At 29.9% G+C, this 18,070-nt stretch overlaps 1 protein-coding gene across 1 annotated transcript in view; it reads left to right on the top strand.

The window, feature by feature from the left end:
* Positions 1-298: 298 nt before the first annotated feature.
* The window catches only part of LOC128995917 (potassium channel subfamily T member 2-like), a 298,476-nt gene continuing 280,704 nt past the window's right edge, over positions 299-18,070 (top strand). Inside the window, exon 1 of the mRNA XM_054420965.1 lies at positions 299-380. The gene's annotated coding sequence lies outside the window, so the exon portion shown is untranslated. The remainder of the gene's footprint in view (positions 381-18,070) is intronic.

Below are 18,070 nucleotides of genomic sequence, written 5' to 3'. Positions count from 1 at the left end.
TAGCGTTTAACGGGAAGATGCAAAAACTCTCTAATGTTTATTTGAAAACACAAATAAGTGATTTACTGAAAACCAACCTTTCAATTTAAATACGATAATTCGTAATGATAATTTCCCATAATACCTTAACATAGGAACGAGATGTAGGGACCACTTCTACCCGTAGTCGAAGGTACAGTAGTCCCACCTGTCGTGGGGGCCGCGAGGGGGCCGGGGGACGCGGTGGGCGGCGTTACACCACGTGGTAGTCAGTGTGTGTCAGTGAGCGTGTCGCGTCACATCAGGTACCGTGGTTGTGCGTGCGTGCGTCGTGCATGTGTGTCGTGTATGTGTAGGTGTACATGTGTGTCTGTGTGATAGGCGACATGTCTCCTTTAGTGGTCAGTATCCTCTTCTATCTTTGACGGATGGAATATGCCTGGGGAGGCGTTAAACGTTGAACTTGTTGCAAATTTATTTTTATTTGTTTGCTAGTTTAATTGTTTGATATAAACAACAATATATTTCTCAACATATTTTCAACCGTGATCATTTTTCAGCAGTAAAGGAACTTATGTATTTTCCATTGAAATTTTCTGGTAAACTTTTGTTTAAGATTTTAAACAGTTCCTTTATTTTTTTTTACAATATTAGAAATACTAAACTCTCTAACAAGTTTGTGAAAATCAGTTTATTTTCCAAATCCCGCGCTTGAAATCTATTCTTGTACACATTAAATGTTTATGTTAAGTTGTATATGTTTCTTAAAATGAACAAATCACAACACACAACAACAACACAATTGTGACAATTGTTATATTAAGCTTTTATGTAAGATTTTTATTTTCATGACGTGGATTTGTCTTAAATTTCCATTTTAAAAAGTAGCCTCTTTTCTAAAAGTACTATTGTTTTAAATGCTTAAATAACGATGGTGCGATAGACACACTACTAATTTCATAACACGAAAATAAAACGTCGAGTTTTGTCTTTATTTTCATTTATGCATTGTCTGAGTAAAATATAAACTATATCTATTTGGTGGATTGGATTTTGAATTTCGTTTCCAATTCCTCTAGAAGATCTAGGTTGTATATTTCTATACAAAAACTGGCATATTCCATCTCAGACTTTTAATTTAATCTCTTCTTACTCTTAAGCATGAGTTTTTATATATTGGTTGAAAAGTGTCTTATGCATGCCTTTATAAGTTTAATAGCACCTTAAGTGTATGTAGCTTCAACGTTATGCATGTAGTGCATGTAGTTATGTTACTCTTTTTAGAGGAATATGTGCCATTTACTACACAAACATATAGGAATTACTGATACTAAAATAGATAAATAAAAATGTTAACCCTTGGATTTTCTCACAAAATGTATGTTTTAATAAAACGAATAAATTTTAAAATTACCCACAAGACATATGCTAAAATAAAACCAACGTATATTTCGAATAGATATTCTACGTACTTTTTCCCCTAAGTATAATTTTATGGAATTTTTTCATTTGATATTCGCATATAGAGGCTGTGGATATTTGTATGCAACTGACCAGCTCAATAATATTTACATGAGATGTTTACGTTATTTAACGTTATGCGCAGATCGAGCGAGCGCAAGTGTGTCCAACATACGATAGAATGCGCTCAAGTCACATTGCTGCTAAATATAGCTTAATACTCGACTATACTTCCCTTTATACATATTACTAGCTGTACCCACGGGCTTTGCCCCGTTTTACTTCATAAGTGAGCTCGTTCGCATGGCTCAATCACGTCCTGGTTGAAGTTCGTTCGCTACGCTCACTTGCCTTCAGGTTAGCTTGTTCGCTACGCTCACTCGCCTTTTGGTTGCAAAATAAGCTGTCGTCATAAATTTTAAAATAATAATAATAGTGCTGCATCCTGTTGGCAATCCTTGTAACTTTAATGCTATTGCACATCATAGAACAGAACCAACTTGTTTAATTGAATCAGCTGTTATATTCATTAATTCCTTTTAAATATGAGTTAGCATGGGAAACTCCAGAGCCAATTGGGCGGAGCCTGAGAGTCCGATCAGAATAAAAACAACTTAGTTTTCCTATTTAATGCCTAAAGAATCAGTGTACCAAATTTCAGCCTCCTAGGTAAATGGGAAGTGGGAGAATTAGTGATGAGTGAGTGAGTGAGTGAGTCAGTGAGGGCTTTGCCTTTTATATATATAGATTTTGTGAAAATTTTAAGATTTTGTGTGTTTCAAAATAATGGATGTTTTACATTATTACATTAAATAAATGTGTAACAGTAGTTTATTATACGAGTAATATATCTGTACAAAATGATAGCTATATCTTTCGTATTTGTTATTTCAATGATCTGATTTAAAAAAAAAAATAGTCACATTAAAAACAATCTCACAAATGGTTTAAATAACTTACGTTTCACTTAAACCGAAAAGTACGTGTAAGGAAGGTATTGTAGTGCAATTTGTCAAAAATAAATCTTTAGTATTGACGTATTTGCATTACGAATAATTTTTATTTAATAATATAAAATTTTGTTAAACATTTTAATACATTCTAGATATATTTGATAAGTCCATTGTTAGGTATTTTTTATTTATTTTACAGATTTAAAAACTAAAAATGATTTATTGTTACCGGATAATAACAATTATTATGATTCATTACATTTTAAGTTTGAAACCTCTACGATAAAATGAGGTAATAGGACTAAAGATGTTTAAAATTGAATAACCTAAATTTAGTTAACATTTTCGTTAGTCCAATACGTAACTGGTTAAACTATGAAAGAAACATTAACTCGTTTGAGTAATAAGGAAATACAATGTATATTCTATACCAATCTGATTTGATGGTATATTAATCTATAATTATTAGTATATGGTTTGAAATCCACTAATTGGGCTTCTAATGTCCCCAAATGTTGGTTAATATCTATAGGTTTTTATAAGATAACAACTTGTTAAGTTTAGTAACTAAATAAAAATAACAAGTATTAAACGTTTTCGAAAAAATACAAAAATACAAACCTTTATTTGGACATAACATCAGTAGACATTATTGTAAAGAAATGATTTAATCACGAGTAACAAAAACATATTGTTGTATAGGAAAACCACTAATTTTCAATTATTTACTAATTGGCAATTATTAACTAAATTACACTGAATTGCTCTGTTTGGAAGAGTTGAAAATCTCGTTTCAGTAAAGAGGAGGCTTAAATATTCCAATGTAAACTGAGGGGTGATTCGCTTATCAAGGTAATTAATTGAATTTTATATGATGCAAAACCACAACAATGATAACAATGATTAAGTCGTTCTATGTGCATTGTTAGAGCTCAAATACACAATGAATTTCAGAGCCTCATAAATTATGAAACGCCATAAATGATGACAATATTTTTTATATTTCAATAACCTTACCACATTCAATTTAATATTCAATGAAATTAGTTAATTTTAGGTTACATTGTTAACTTTGATTTTAGTTATTATTTACAATGTTTTCAAATGTAGATGTTGCATTGATTTTCAAAACAGAACAATAAAATATATTGCTAAGGGGGTATTAACTAATAATTAAATTTGTGTTTGTATAGGCTACATTAAGAATTCTTGATTGAACATTAAAAATATAATAAATTTCCCCGTATCATAATCAGCACTTTTGAGTTTCAATCTCAGATATAATTCAGTGTACTTGATCAATGAATCGATGTGTCAATACAATGAACAACTTAATCCAAGACTTTGGGAGAATATAAATGAAGGTTTGATGTAAAATAGAGCAAGAACCTTGGTTTACCGATCCATGGGTTTGTTAGTGACTAAGGCCAGATGTATTTGCCCAGCTGGTAATCAATAAAACAACCAATATACATAGTGTGAAATCTGACAGGTGTATCTACTATGGTAATCTGTTTTCCCAACACTAACTTTATATTTTTAACTCTTTTTATTTAGCCCTCAACAATTTCAATAACGGAAAAATATATCCGCCCTCAAAAATTTCTTTAGCACACTTCTTTTCTTTTGCAGTCGACTATAAGGGTTAAGTGCATTATTCGGTTGAGGATTTATTTCAAGCTTATTTGTGATTAATTTATTTAAAATAGTATGGGAATATTAATATTTACTCAATTCCAGTTCTGAGTAATTAAATTAAGAATTGTATAGCCTATGTGCAGAACAAAAACTACTCTAAGTATAAAATATTATCATTACAGAAATCACCCAGAAGAAAAATTTAATATAATAATATAATGTAGTTGAAAACTGTAAAAATTTATTCTCGTATACTTTCAAGTTGTTTTTGTCGTTGATCAACACCTGACCTTGAAAATAACGATTTTAATGAATAGTAAATCTTATTATAGTTAGGAACCCTTGCATCGGTAAAAATAACAAAACACATTTATTTAATGAAATTGGTTTGGAAATATGTTGGTAAATCTTACTCTACATATTGATACTTAACGTTGGTTGTAAATTGTCTGTAATCCTCGTATTTATCGACGAAAAGCACCTTAAATGTATATTTATGTGTAGTGTCAGTATTTACTTTCCATACAGTTACCTGACAAAGTAGGTCTTCTTGCAATGATAATAGCACGCCAAGTATCTAATCGCTGCATTTACTTACTTTTGCCGCACTTTTTTTGCCGCACTAATTTTTTTCCGAACTCCATGTATTCCAACCAACACAAAACTGTGTGCTTTGAATTAGGCAAGTAATACGTTTACACTTGAAAATAAGTTGGTAACACTTAAAGATATTACAACTACTATATTAACAGCTGGTGCAGCATTTCCCATTTAGTCTAACGTTTGGATTTGACCTAACTTAAAAACGTGTTGTATGGTGTTCGAAAGACTAATTATTTATATGCTTTATAGTAACTGTAGGAAAAATATAATGTGTAACGTGAGTGCAAAGTGCCTTTGCACACTAGTTACATAAATAACTAATTACGACCTCTTTTTTAAATTGCACTTAATTTACTGCACATACAAGTAAGTAACATTTATTTAATAAACTGTTTACCGAACTGAAATATTTTGGTGCACTTTATCCGAAAAAATTATAAATAAATACAATCAAACATTTTTTTACATATGAAATGTAAAAAAACGTATTTCATAAAAATGATTTTATTCAACATGTCATATTCAAGAAAAAAAAAACGTTAAAATGTCTACCTTGTACTTAAGATATTTTTTAATCGTATTTAAGTACTGGACCATATAATTTTATGTTTAGAACAAAATGTATTCTAGATTGTTACGTACCTAGATAAATATTTAAATATATAATTCTGCTTTATAAACACAATTAGTTGACTATAGAAGTAATGTGGGCATTTTCCCACGCCTGGTTCAGATTATTCTGTATATAATAATTACAAGGGTTATTCTCAAGCCTATAAGCCAACTATGATGTATACAAATTCAATTTAATTCTTCAGCTCCATCAGCTTTTCGTTGAAGGTAATTTATTCTCAAATCCTTAATGAAATATTCCCTTGAATCCACCGTCGTAAGCAGTTTTCTTAACTTTACTCGTATTAGCAGGGGTTTTACAAGCAAGATTCTTACGTTTTGCAAAGCATTAAACTTTTTCATTCCTTTATATAATAATTGATTGTTTGATTAAATAAATGGTCAGTAGAGGAAAACACTGTGTGCTTCGTTGTTAGTGTACTTGATTTTATTTATCTTCCGCATGAACATTGTAGTTATCAATAACAATAAATTGTTTTTTTAACTAAACTAACCATATTTTCTCTGTTAATTAATTATCTTATAATATATTAGTAGTTTTGCCCATGATCGAATAGAGTAAGAACGCTCGAAAACTACTGATTTCTTCCATTAAATAGTAAATCTATTACATCTGCGTTACAAAACATATGTTATTGGGAAAAGAATTATAATCATTGAAGATTTCATTCAAATTTCAGCACTGTTTTATATTATTTTGACTAACGGTTAAATAAAACATATTAGAAAATATTTTAGCTAAAATATTTGTTCGCCCTCAATCAAAGCACATATGAGACATTTTGGATACAACTCAACTAAAAATGTTTTAATATTGGCCTGTATTATCGGAAATGAAAAATAATAACAAAATAAACATATTCCAGTTGAACTAAAGATACGTTATGTATAAAATATATGTTTTGAATCAAGTAAACTCGTTATTATTGAGTGTCCCAGTCCCGAAAATTACTGCCAAATAATGTAGACAAAGTAAGACTTACAGTTAGATACTGTCAGTACTTAGAGAAAATGAGATCTATAAATCAGACTGAAACCTGTCTCTACCTAAACGTTTTGTAGGAATGTTCCATGTAACATCTCAAATGTTATCTTCTAACCAACAGCGTTCTCTTCTTGTAATATAGTTTTGACTTTCACTACATGGATTGTTCGTTGTGATTTGAAGAATTCATAGTCCGTATGTTGCTGTGACGTACAAATAAAACATTATGCTATATAGTAAAACAAAAACCTTATGTAATTACGTAGAGTAGCAGGGTTAGCTAGTTTCATTAGCCTAAAAGGTTGAATTAGATTTTTAATTCACCTGAAAACTTGATGGATCTGATTTCACGATTTAACATTTTCATTACCTACATTCACCTACGTCCAGTAAGTTATAGTTAAATTAAAATCTGATGACAGCCTTAACCTAATATACCCTAACCTAGCCTAACCTAATATATGAGTAATACATTCACTGTATCAATATGTTATAGACAAATGATTTGTATAGCAAAATGTACGGGGTGTCCCACGAAGGGGTTTAAACGTTTGATTTTATATTACGTGCCCATTCATGCACCGAACTTTTTTAAACTTTACACAGTTTACAAAGAAGGTTCTAAAAATATTCTGGAAAAATTTCAACTCCCTAACCTTAGTAGAAACAAAATGGTGGCATATTGACAAATTTACCAATGTGCTTTCTATAAAAACTACTTTCATGATTTATTATTAGTTATTTATTTATTATTATTATTTATTAGATATTAGATTTATTTTTAGTTTTCCATTGGGCTATGTTCTAGTTTTTTTTTATTTAAAAGTCATATTGCCCTGGAAAGTAACAATAAAAATATTAAAAAAAACAAAAATACCTTTTTTAATGTTTTTAAATTATTGTTTTTCAATATGCCGCCATTTTGTTTCTACTAAGGTAAGGGAATTTAAATTTTTCCAGGATATTTTTAGAACCTACTTTGTAAAGTGTGTAAAGTTTCAAAAAGTTCGGTGCATGGATGGGCGCGTAATATAAAATCAAACGTTTAAACCCCTTCGTGGGACACCCTATATATTTTATGTGAAATGTAAAAGTATTACCCATACGAAGTTGAATGTTACGGGAATATTAACACAAAAAGGGACTTGATATTTAAGACCATTATATTGAAAAGTTAATTATTACACGAGTTTTTTTAAGTTATTAAATAACCCTACTTTACAAAACACTGTGGATTAAAATGTGTAAAGCTCGGAAGTCCGGTACTTTCAAGCTATAAAATCAATTAAAAGTTCAGCACTTGACGGTTGATGGCTATTGGCGGGTTCAATGACCCGGAAACTCGATGGTCTTGACAGTTAATAGCTGATATCCTGTCTACCCAGGATCTATTGGGAAGAAGCAATCTCTGCGTCTGCTGGGGACAGGCTGAAATTTATTAGCTTCTTCACAAGCACTAGCCCTCCTCAAAGTCAACTCAAGAGCTCCTTTATCTTGGCTCTTCCGTGTCCATATTTTGGCGCTCTAAAATCATTTATATTTCAGTGTTTGAAACTCTCATATACTATTTGAGTTGTTGTATGTTTGGGGAATATATTCAATATCATTCAGTAGGTTGGTATGCATAACATGTTTTGTTGTTTGGAGGATGCATTTGATATTACATAAATTGTTAAGTAAATATTTAGTAAATATATGTTAGACATATTGAATGAGTTAATAATGAGTATACCTTTTTGTACCTTGCAGTATTTACAAAAAAAATATTTTTTCTAATCTATTGTAACCATTGATGGCTACAATCTACAACATCTATCTATTTTTCCGAATTTATATTGTAGTCAACCATTTTATCGTATGGCGGATGTTAGGATATTACTATGGTTATAACCGATTTGGAGATAAGGTACATTAGGTACATTAGCCGACACGCATTAGCTATACGTTATTTCAATGTTATTTTTGGATTTATGTATAAACAACTAGTCTGTGCTCTATTATACACAGAATAAATCAGAAGCCAGTCAGGTTTGCCCCATTTTAACTAAAATTCGTAATAATTCAGCCATTTCTTATTTGATCTTTTTTAACTTGATACTGTTTGAAATAAAATTAAAATTTCCAAATAAAAGTGTTTTTGGCATTTCTTCATAAAATTTGCCGTTTTTGAGTAATTTAAGTTTAAATAATTAAAATAGCTGCCGTTTTAAAATTTTTCGTTGAATCAAGATAACTATTCTTTCTAACATGGGGCTCTTCTGATAACTGGTAATTATGGAAAAAATGTTATTCCTGATTTTCTCTTTATTTTAATACATAAAACAATTTCCCGGATTTTGGCTGTTTACTTACGTATGCAAAGTTTTTTGTGCCATTAATAGATATTAACTGAACTATAGCTTTCCCGTATTCCTTTTAAATATTTTTTTCAGATTTTGTAATAGTAACTATTCAGGGGAGGTTAATAATACGGCTTAAAATTAATTATTATTTATTTATTTTAACATTTACGATATAATTAGTAAAGAAACGTGTATTTCACAGTCTAGAAAAATTTACAATCACCTGTGTATTAGCATAACGTGAAAATGAAACCGTAAATTACAGTATATTATTGTATTCAAAGCCACTAATCAGTATCCGGAAATAATGTTACTAATTGTTTAACGAATTTGTTACTGTCTAAATTGTATACATTGCCTAGTGGATTTAAACTGTTTAATCATGATAATTACCCAAAAGAAAATTACGTATGCTATGTACTGTGACGTTATACAGTATAGTTTTATAGTAAAAAGTAATTATGTGGCTAAAGAGATAAGGTATTTTCAAATCTTACGTGTTTTCCTTGAATACATATTTTTTCTTATATTATTCAGTCATATGGGTAAATGAATAATAAACTTAAAGCAGAAAATAAGCTAGACTACATATAATGTTTTCTATCAGAATACCTTACAATAAATTCCTGACACATAATTTTCGGTACTAAATGTTTCCACAGTAAAATTGTATTTTCTTACTCTTAAATTGTATAGGCATATCGATGTACCTCTTAATTAGAACAACTAAGTATAAGATGGAATTCTTAGTAACACTGTTTACCCGACGAAAGTTTTTCTCGCTAGAACACTCAAGTTGAACTTAAAGTTTAATTTATTCCATCATCCATTATTCAAAATGTTGCCTAGGCTCTTCAGACTTGGAATTAAATTAAGAACGTAAATAGAGTTTCCTGGTAAAAGCATGTACAATAAACAATGCAAAACCGTCAAACAAAAGATTGGTTTGTTTAATCTTTTTAAACAAGTACAATAACATGATTCTTCATAATCATGATCTTAATTGTCATATAACGTAATATCATGAGTTGACATGATAATATGTTACATAACTTTTAAAATGTATGAAACATTATATTTATATATTTGCAAAATAAGAAACTCACTTAAAAATTATGTGTGTTTTTATTTTCAATTAAAAACATGGAAAATATTTTCATACAATCCTACTTGCAAAATATAAAAATCTACATATCACTCCAATCTACCCCCAAAATAAATAATATTTAAAGTCATCAAATTTAATTTTAATTATTTTTTTTTCAATACAAATATTTTGAAATGGAACACTTGCCTCTTCTTCGACATAAAACCAGATCGACTTTTTACTGAAATTACCATTTTGAAATTGTTACATTTGTATACAATTGAAACAATGAAGAAGAACAAAATCTACATTTTAATATTGACTCATAAGAATCCTATGAAGTAAATTACAGTTAAAAAAATTAAAATTCAGATTATTTACGGATTGGATATATTATTAATATCATAGTTTGTTTATACATTAAAAACTACGAAGAAATCAAATTGCACATAAGGAGCTTCGTTAGAGACATTGTTTGAATTTCCTAACTTTTAAAAACGAAAGTTCAATAATTATTGTTTTTTAATCAACAGCTTTTATTTACATTTCCATTGTACTAAGAGAATTCTTTTGTGATGATGAAAATTATCTTATTTATATCAGAATAAAGACGCCTGATTGAGAATCTTTCAATAAAGGCTTTAAGGCCACTAATTATTGATAGGTTGGTAGCACTGACCCCGGCGTGCGATGAATCTGTTAGAGGGATTTCTCGTCCGCTGTTTGAATAATCAATTGGTACCCTTATACACTTTCGAGCTTTCACTTTCAACGCCCATCTTTTCCGTCTCAAAACGTAAAATGTTTTGTCTTAGTATCTCACTGAGTACGATTAAAAGTGTACAAAAATTAAGCTAAAGGCCCTATAAAATAAGTGGAAAAAGAAAAAATATTTTGCGTTTAAGTTCTTTCAGTGGACGATTCAATATCATAAGCATTAATTTATAAAAATTAACACATATGTGTGAAAATCATATACTGTAGAAGATAAATAATACTACAATAATTCATTTCAATTCATCAATTCATCAATTCATTTGCATCAATTCAATGGAAACCAAGTCATTTATATTTGTTCTATTAATTCTAGTAAGTTTTTTATTGTTCGGCTTATACCTAGTTTTTTATATTAAATCACGAGCCAACTTATTTGAGTTGTCTAGCATGGTAAAAGTATTTCGTTAATTTTATTGTGTTCCCTCCTGTCATGTTTATATTTTCATTACTCCTTCTACATTTGTCACACACGTCGATATCAATTTAGTCTATCTTTCGCATATGCTACTTAAGGTTAAACGCTGTCAATTGTTTTGCATTGTTAAGCCAATACATATAGTTCATCATTATTTAAATCCTATATGCGCAATATGAAATGGGCTAGAAAATATATTATACAATAGTTTTTTCTCCTGAAAACGGCAAATTAAATTACTGTAGACCTTTATATAACCCTGTGAATTTAAATCAACCTCCTATGTGAACCTTGGTAAATATTATTTACTATAAAAAATAAACTAATATTAATATAATGCTATAATAAATAAATATTATGATTTATTATAGAAATAATTGTATTTTAAGTCAATCGTTTCTCTTTGGACCACAATTATTAACTCAATATTTGTGCTGACTGACAAGGAAAGACAAAATTTATTCAGTAGTCAAACTGAACACTTACAGCACATTTCCTTCCTGTGAAACGGAAATTAATCTCAAGCCACTGTTTAACTTCGAGTAGCCAACGGGTCTCTAGGTTTGAAGATGACTTTCACCCTTACTTAATCTACATACATATTATATACTGAATACTTTGAGTTATTTTAACATTTAACAGCTTTACTGGTGTACCACTTGTAACAGAACAGTATTGAAACTAAAAGAAATCTATGTAACTAATTGTTTAAGTTAGATTCGAAGACGATTTTTATTCAAATTTCAGCAAAACTGTTACTTATTCCAACTTAATTCTAAATTAGACACAAATCATAGTGCAAATGTAATTGAGAAACAAGTTTATGTATTTCCTGTAATACCTCTTAAAGCATTGAAAGTATCTTTATCCCCGTTGTTAATGTGTATTTTTTAAGTAACTGTGTTTGTTTGCGTGTGCGTGTTTGTGTGTAAATGTACAATATGTGTATATGAAGACCTTCTGATGAAGCAATTTTGACTTCCACTGGACGCCTGAAGATGACTTCTTCATGAAGTTGAAACTAGTTGCTGGACCTTTCAACTATTGGATTACATAGAATCAGAATTGTGTTAAAATGTTTCGGTTTTTATGGTCAATTTAATGTGTATTTCCCAAATAGCTAACGTCTCTGTGAGAAATCTCATACAAGACAGTAAACACTGACAATTAAAGCCTAAAACTCCCTCAGAACAAAGCAGAAAGAGCATCTCCACCCTAAACATTTAGTTATAAACACAGATTACATTATAGATAAGTTTAACAACGAAATAGGCCGGCATCCACTCCAATTTACAAAGAGCTTTTTTATGATGGTGTTGGAAGTCAGGCTCTAAACCACGTTCCACAAACGAAAAACATCCCTAAGATTTTATTTTAGCACACAATCAAGCCGCTGTTTACATTTCCCTATTTCCGGACTAAAATTTGGTTTATACTTTAATGTTAATGTGGTCAACATTTTACCATTATGTTAACTTTGGTAAATTATTTAAAATATTTCGCACATACATTAGTTGTTGATATTTATAGACATAAATATACATGTTCAAAAATTTAAATGTAAAAATGTAGGTTACTGAACACAACAGTACTTCCTAAAAAAGTATTATTCCATGTCGAGGAAAAAACTAATTTAGGCCCTGACTATTTAAAGGTAAAATAATCTCACAAAGCATTTTACTGGGGTTTATCTTGTAAGAACATAGGATGACAGGGCTATAAGGTCTATGTTTATTTGTCCAAAAATAAAGGCAGATAATTAATTAACTTAATGTTATATTAGGGATTCCGAAATTTCTAATTTATTTTAAAGTTGTTTTATTGATTTAGTTTTTAACGTCCATTTGGTACATTGATGTATTTATTTCTTGTTTTATTTCTTTCCTAGTGGGATGTTTTATTAAATATCTATTAAATTTGTAAACACGTAGGCATTTTTTTACGAACAATAAATTTTTATTTCCAAACAATTAATTTAATGCCACGTTGCCTATTACTATGGTTTAAAACCTGTATTTTCAACTTTCCTTTTTAACTTTTTTCAATACAGTTTAGGGATTTAGATTGTTGTATGAAATCATAACGTTTTGTCACATAAGAGCTCTCAAAGACAATGGGTTCTTTTGAAACATCTCCCAAAATTACATTCCGGAGAGAGTTTGTCTTATAAAATACATGTTTGCAAAAGGAAGGTTAAATTGCTTAAGTATTTCGTCCACAATATACATATATAGTGCTACTTACGAATGGTTATTTTTTAATACACAACAAATATGTTTAGATAAGGAATTTTTTCATCAAAATCCAATATATTTTATGAGATGAGTTGTTTTAAAACATTGCACCTTACACCAGTAACATATTTATTCCTTTCAAATTTTATTGTAGAATGGATATACAATAAATATATTTTATAACCGGTTTTCGTAATGAATTTCACTAATCGCACCGAAAATTTAAAATATATCTCACTTATTTAGGAATAGATTTATATTTCTCTTCGTAGATTCTAAAGCTTATTCTAGGAGCCAAAACAAGAGGTTGTTATACTATCACAAAGTGATAAGCCTGAAATGATTGTTCACATTTGTGCCTTAGTATCTAGGGCCTAAGTACCACTTCATTAATAGACTATACTAAAAGAACCCTAATTAGTTTATCAAATTGGCAGTAGTCAATATATCGATTATATTTTGATACTGTATCCATTTTATCTTCCAGGATAATACTTTTTGTTTAAAGAATCTTTATAAGAGACAATACTCGGAAATGTAAATTAATTAAGGAGTCACCAACTTCATTTAAATTATAAAACAACTTCCTGGGAAAGCTAAGAAAATCTCAAGCTGATTTGTAAGATCAGCAGTATAACAACACAACGGACACACACATATATATATATATATATATGAATTTGAACGGATGGTGTTTTTGGCCTCTAGGGACCTCAAAACGAAAAAAAAATCGGTCCCGGGTCCAGGTCTTACCATGAGTACTACGGTAATGGCTTATTCCCTATATGGGAAATTCGCTAAAAACATTTAGCATAAAAAATAACAATAATTGCAAAGTTATGTTATACACGGCTTATGCCTATGTACAGTAGAACCAAAGCAACTCCTTGCACACTTTCCTTTGCGTGACTTCAAACAACCATTAGATGATGTCCCTCTAAATAAATTGGAGGTTATAGCTTTGTCCTTGATGCAATATTAATACCCTGTACACTTGGTGGTCTCAACATCCATTCAAGAATGCATTGTAGCAATATATTTGATGAATGTACATGAATTATTTTTCTGTTTCTGTTTTGCATGCTTAGGAAGCATTTATTGTTGTAATATTTTTGTATTTAATTAACAGGGTCAATAGAAAGTTGCATTGTAGCATAATGCTCTTTAAATAATAATTGATTGCACGAAGTATATATTTCGTGCTACTGTACCCTTACAACGCATGATAATAAATTATAAAGAAATCGTCCATCAAATATCATTAATGAGGAATTTGCTAGATGAAATTAATTTTACAGAATCAGTTTTTCTACCATGCAAAGTACAATGTAATACAATTTATGGAAAAAAATAAAAACATTTGGGTTTTATTGTGGAAAACGCGAAAGGACTAAAATGATATCTAATGGCAATAACAAAATTTACATTTTCAAAGCAAGAAGGATCTATCTAACATAGTATTAAATCCAAACTTAGCTGGTTTATCTGTTAAGTAAAGGGGTAAAGCTTTGACTACTTAGAAAGGTAAACCTCCCAGTAAAGCTTGGTAAAGCTAAATGTAAAGGTAAAGCCTGTAGGGCCGGATCATTGATCATTTTCTATGTAGGAAGGCTTTGCACCTCAGAAACTGTTACTAATGGTTTGCATTGATAACTAAATTAGCAATGTGATCATAATCTTGTTCTATCGACAGTCTTTATGTTTTAATGTCTCAAAACACAAGTACGAAATCAATTATAGACGATTTTCTAACATACGATAACAGTTTTACATCATAATAATGGACAATATTTAGGTTGCACAAATTTATTGATATTTAGGTAAAATCTTATAACGTCAAAAACTAGCTGTATTCCGAAACAACATCGGAAGAGTCTGATGACAATTAATATAAAGTTTTTATATGTTTTATTATTGTATACTGTAATAGGGAGAATAACGCTCCATAAATTCCTATATTTATTAAAACAATGTTAAAAAACTAACACACATTATTTTGAAGATTTTTTTTACTTGTATATTTTCCTACAATCGTCATTGAATTAAATATGCCAGTAACCAAGAATATACCAAGAAAGATTAAACCACTCGTATTGTGACATTGCATACACATTTTTAAAAGTAAAAATGTTGTGGGAGGGTTGTACAGGGTGTCCCACGAAAGGTGTCTTAAATTGGTTACGGAAAAACGGCTTAACGTACAAGGATGAAAACAATTATTTCTCACTAAATCGACTCCAAGGAATAACGTAATAATATTTTTAACTTTCATTTAGTGTTTAACCACGTAAAACCCAAATAACATGCATTTGATATAGGAAAATTCGGGTTTTTGTTATTTACACAAAAACTAAAAGAGACACGAAGTAAGTGTAAATTATAAAGTTGTTAGGTGTTAAAAGACCTATAAAATTATGTCCCACTTAACATATGCTGCTATTTGAAAATTTTGGACAATGAGCATTTGCAAATTTTCAAAAATATATTTTATTTGGAATTTGTATTATTTTATAAAAAACCTTTACTTGTAGCATTTCAAAGTAAAGCTAATTGCATAACGAGTAAGAAAATTCAACCGGAGAAGAGCTAAATGCATTAGTATAGGAAACATAGAAATATAGATTTAAAAAAAACTGCCGCTATTTAGAAACGAAAAATGATAAATAATTTCTGTTTTCGCAAAAATGTTTGTCTATTAAATACCTTTAAAATGGTGTATAACATGATATATGTTTACGTCTGAAAATTCCGAGATTCGAACTAATTACCCTCAGTTTTTGGCACACCCTGTATCGGGAAAAAGTTAAAAATATTTTTAGGTTATTCCTTGGGTTTGAATCAGTGGGAAATAATGTCATTTCATCCTTGTACGTTAGGCCGTTTTTCCGTTATCAAATTGAGACACCTCTCGTGGGACACCCTGTATATACCACGATGATGTAGTTGAAAATTTTAATCAAACCCTTTGTGAATTTAATTGCAATTCAACTGCACAACCATGAGACGCGTATTATAAGGTCAAAATGTAAGTACATATTTTTCAGATGTTTCAAAATTTAATAGGCTCAGATTGAGGGTTGTGGTGTAGGTATGAGACCTATGCGTGGGGCTAACTAGCAGTGAAGTCAGCCAGTACATTACAATAAAACTTAGATTTAAAATACCTTAGTAGATTTTTCATCCTGATGGATCAGATGAAGAATATTTGATCGTTAGTTCTGTCCGGTGTTGCTAAGTTCGTGTTTTTTTACTATTTGTTTCGTGTTATTTCAGTTATGTTAAACCTCTTTCATTACTAAATGAGACGATCCAATAATAAACAATAACTCGCCCCCTATATAACCAAACAGTGAAGCACAAATGATTAAACTAAACATAAAATAATGCAAACAAAAGTTCGTCGACACTAGCGCCCAGTGTCACAAACATGAAGTAGACATGGATAACGAGATTATAATTGTACAACGGAAGAGAAATCTTCTTGTGTTAATAATTCTAAATTGTACACTGCAACTCATTAGTAATCTGCAACAGTATTTTTAATTGAATTAAGCGACATTTAATACTTAAAGCCCTTCTAATATTATCTTAATAATCCAAAAAATGTTACCTTTAATCCACATAATAATCTACATTTAATACTTAAAGAGTCCTTCTTACATTATCTTAATAATCTAAAATTTCGCCTGTCAGAACAGTTTCCTGTTTACCATGTTCTGTATACAATTACAAGATAATCCATCTAAAGCTGCTATTATTCACCCGCTAGGCGCTACGAAGGATCGAGATGGTCCAAATATTTAATAAGCCATCACTCAATCTCAGGCAACCAATAAGTCTTCCACTGATATTCTTGACTAACAGCTCCGGAACTCATGTGATTGTTGATACATAATATTTAGTAATTGTGTCTCCTTGAAACATAAATATATATCGAGATGTGACTTTAAATCATTGCATTTTTTTATTGTTTGTGAGCTTTTTTTAGTAAAAGCTATATTGCTTTTTACGCCAAGAATGTTAACCGAGTACTCAATAGGTTTCACAATATTTGACACAAATGAAGAATTATTTTTCAAAGATTATAGAAGAGTATTAGGGTATACAGCATAATTTATATTCATCTGAGTATCTAATTAAATTTAATTGAATGAAATTAGTACTTTAAAAGCACAACAAAAATAATTAAATAAAAATTAAGTTTTAAGACATATATTTTTTTATGTCTGGTCTTATATTTAAAATCGGTGATGAGGTGAGCTCAAACAAATAAGACACGTCTTAATAAAAAAATGTCATACACTTACAATTAATAAAATCATTCATCTTCTATGCTTTTCATGCTGCATCTACCATCGAGGTCTTACGTATAAACTTTGTATAACCTAACTAAAATAAACCTTAGCAACGTAGCAACACTGAGGTTTTTGGGCATATCTTAACTGTAACTAATTTAACTGTACCTGAACATTATTAATAACGTTTGAAAAGCTTTCAATTGTTGTAGGCAGTGGTAAATTACTCTATAACATTTCAATATTTCCTTAAATATAGTTACGTTCTGTATGGTCTACATATTTTTACAAATTTAGCTATCCATTTTTTTCCGTATTCAATCTTAGCATATTAATTTACTGTTACAATTAATTAAAACCCTTTTAAATACCTTTCTATTAAACATAATTTTTTACACAATTGATTCAATTTAAATGTACCTGTATTCGAACTTTGTACAACCAAATTCCAGTCCATGATTTAAAAAAATACTTAAAATACAATATGGAACGACATTTACAATTTGCTCGTAATACTCCTAGATTGGTAAGGGAAAGCAAACAATGTCAACCTCTGCTGCGTTTACTAAAGGTGGAGTCAGAGTCATTAAACCACACGTCTATCATTCTGACACGGTGTCTGGGTTATTTTTAGGTCTATCTTTGTCGTCTTATCAATAAAACTCGCA

The sequence above is a fragment of the Macrosteles quadrilineatus genome, unplaced genomic scaffold (genome assembly GCF_028750875.1).
Source record: "Macrosteles quadrilineatus isolate MER2022 unplaced genomic scaffold, UCM_ALF_1.0 Scaffold_5__1_contigs__length_97177068, whole genome shotgun sequence".
Lineage (NCBI taxonomy): Eukaryota > Metazoa > Arthropoda > Insecta > Hemiptera > Cicadellidae > Macrosteles > Macrosteles quadrilineatus.
Note: the sequence above shows the minus strand (reverse complement) of the source record. Positions and strands in the feature narration are given on the sequence as shown.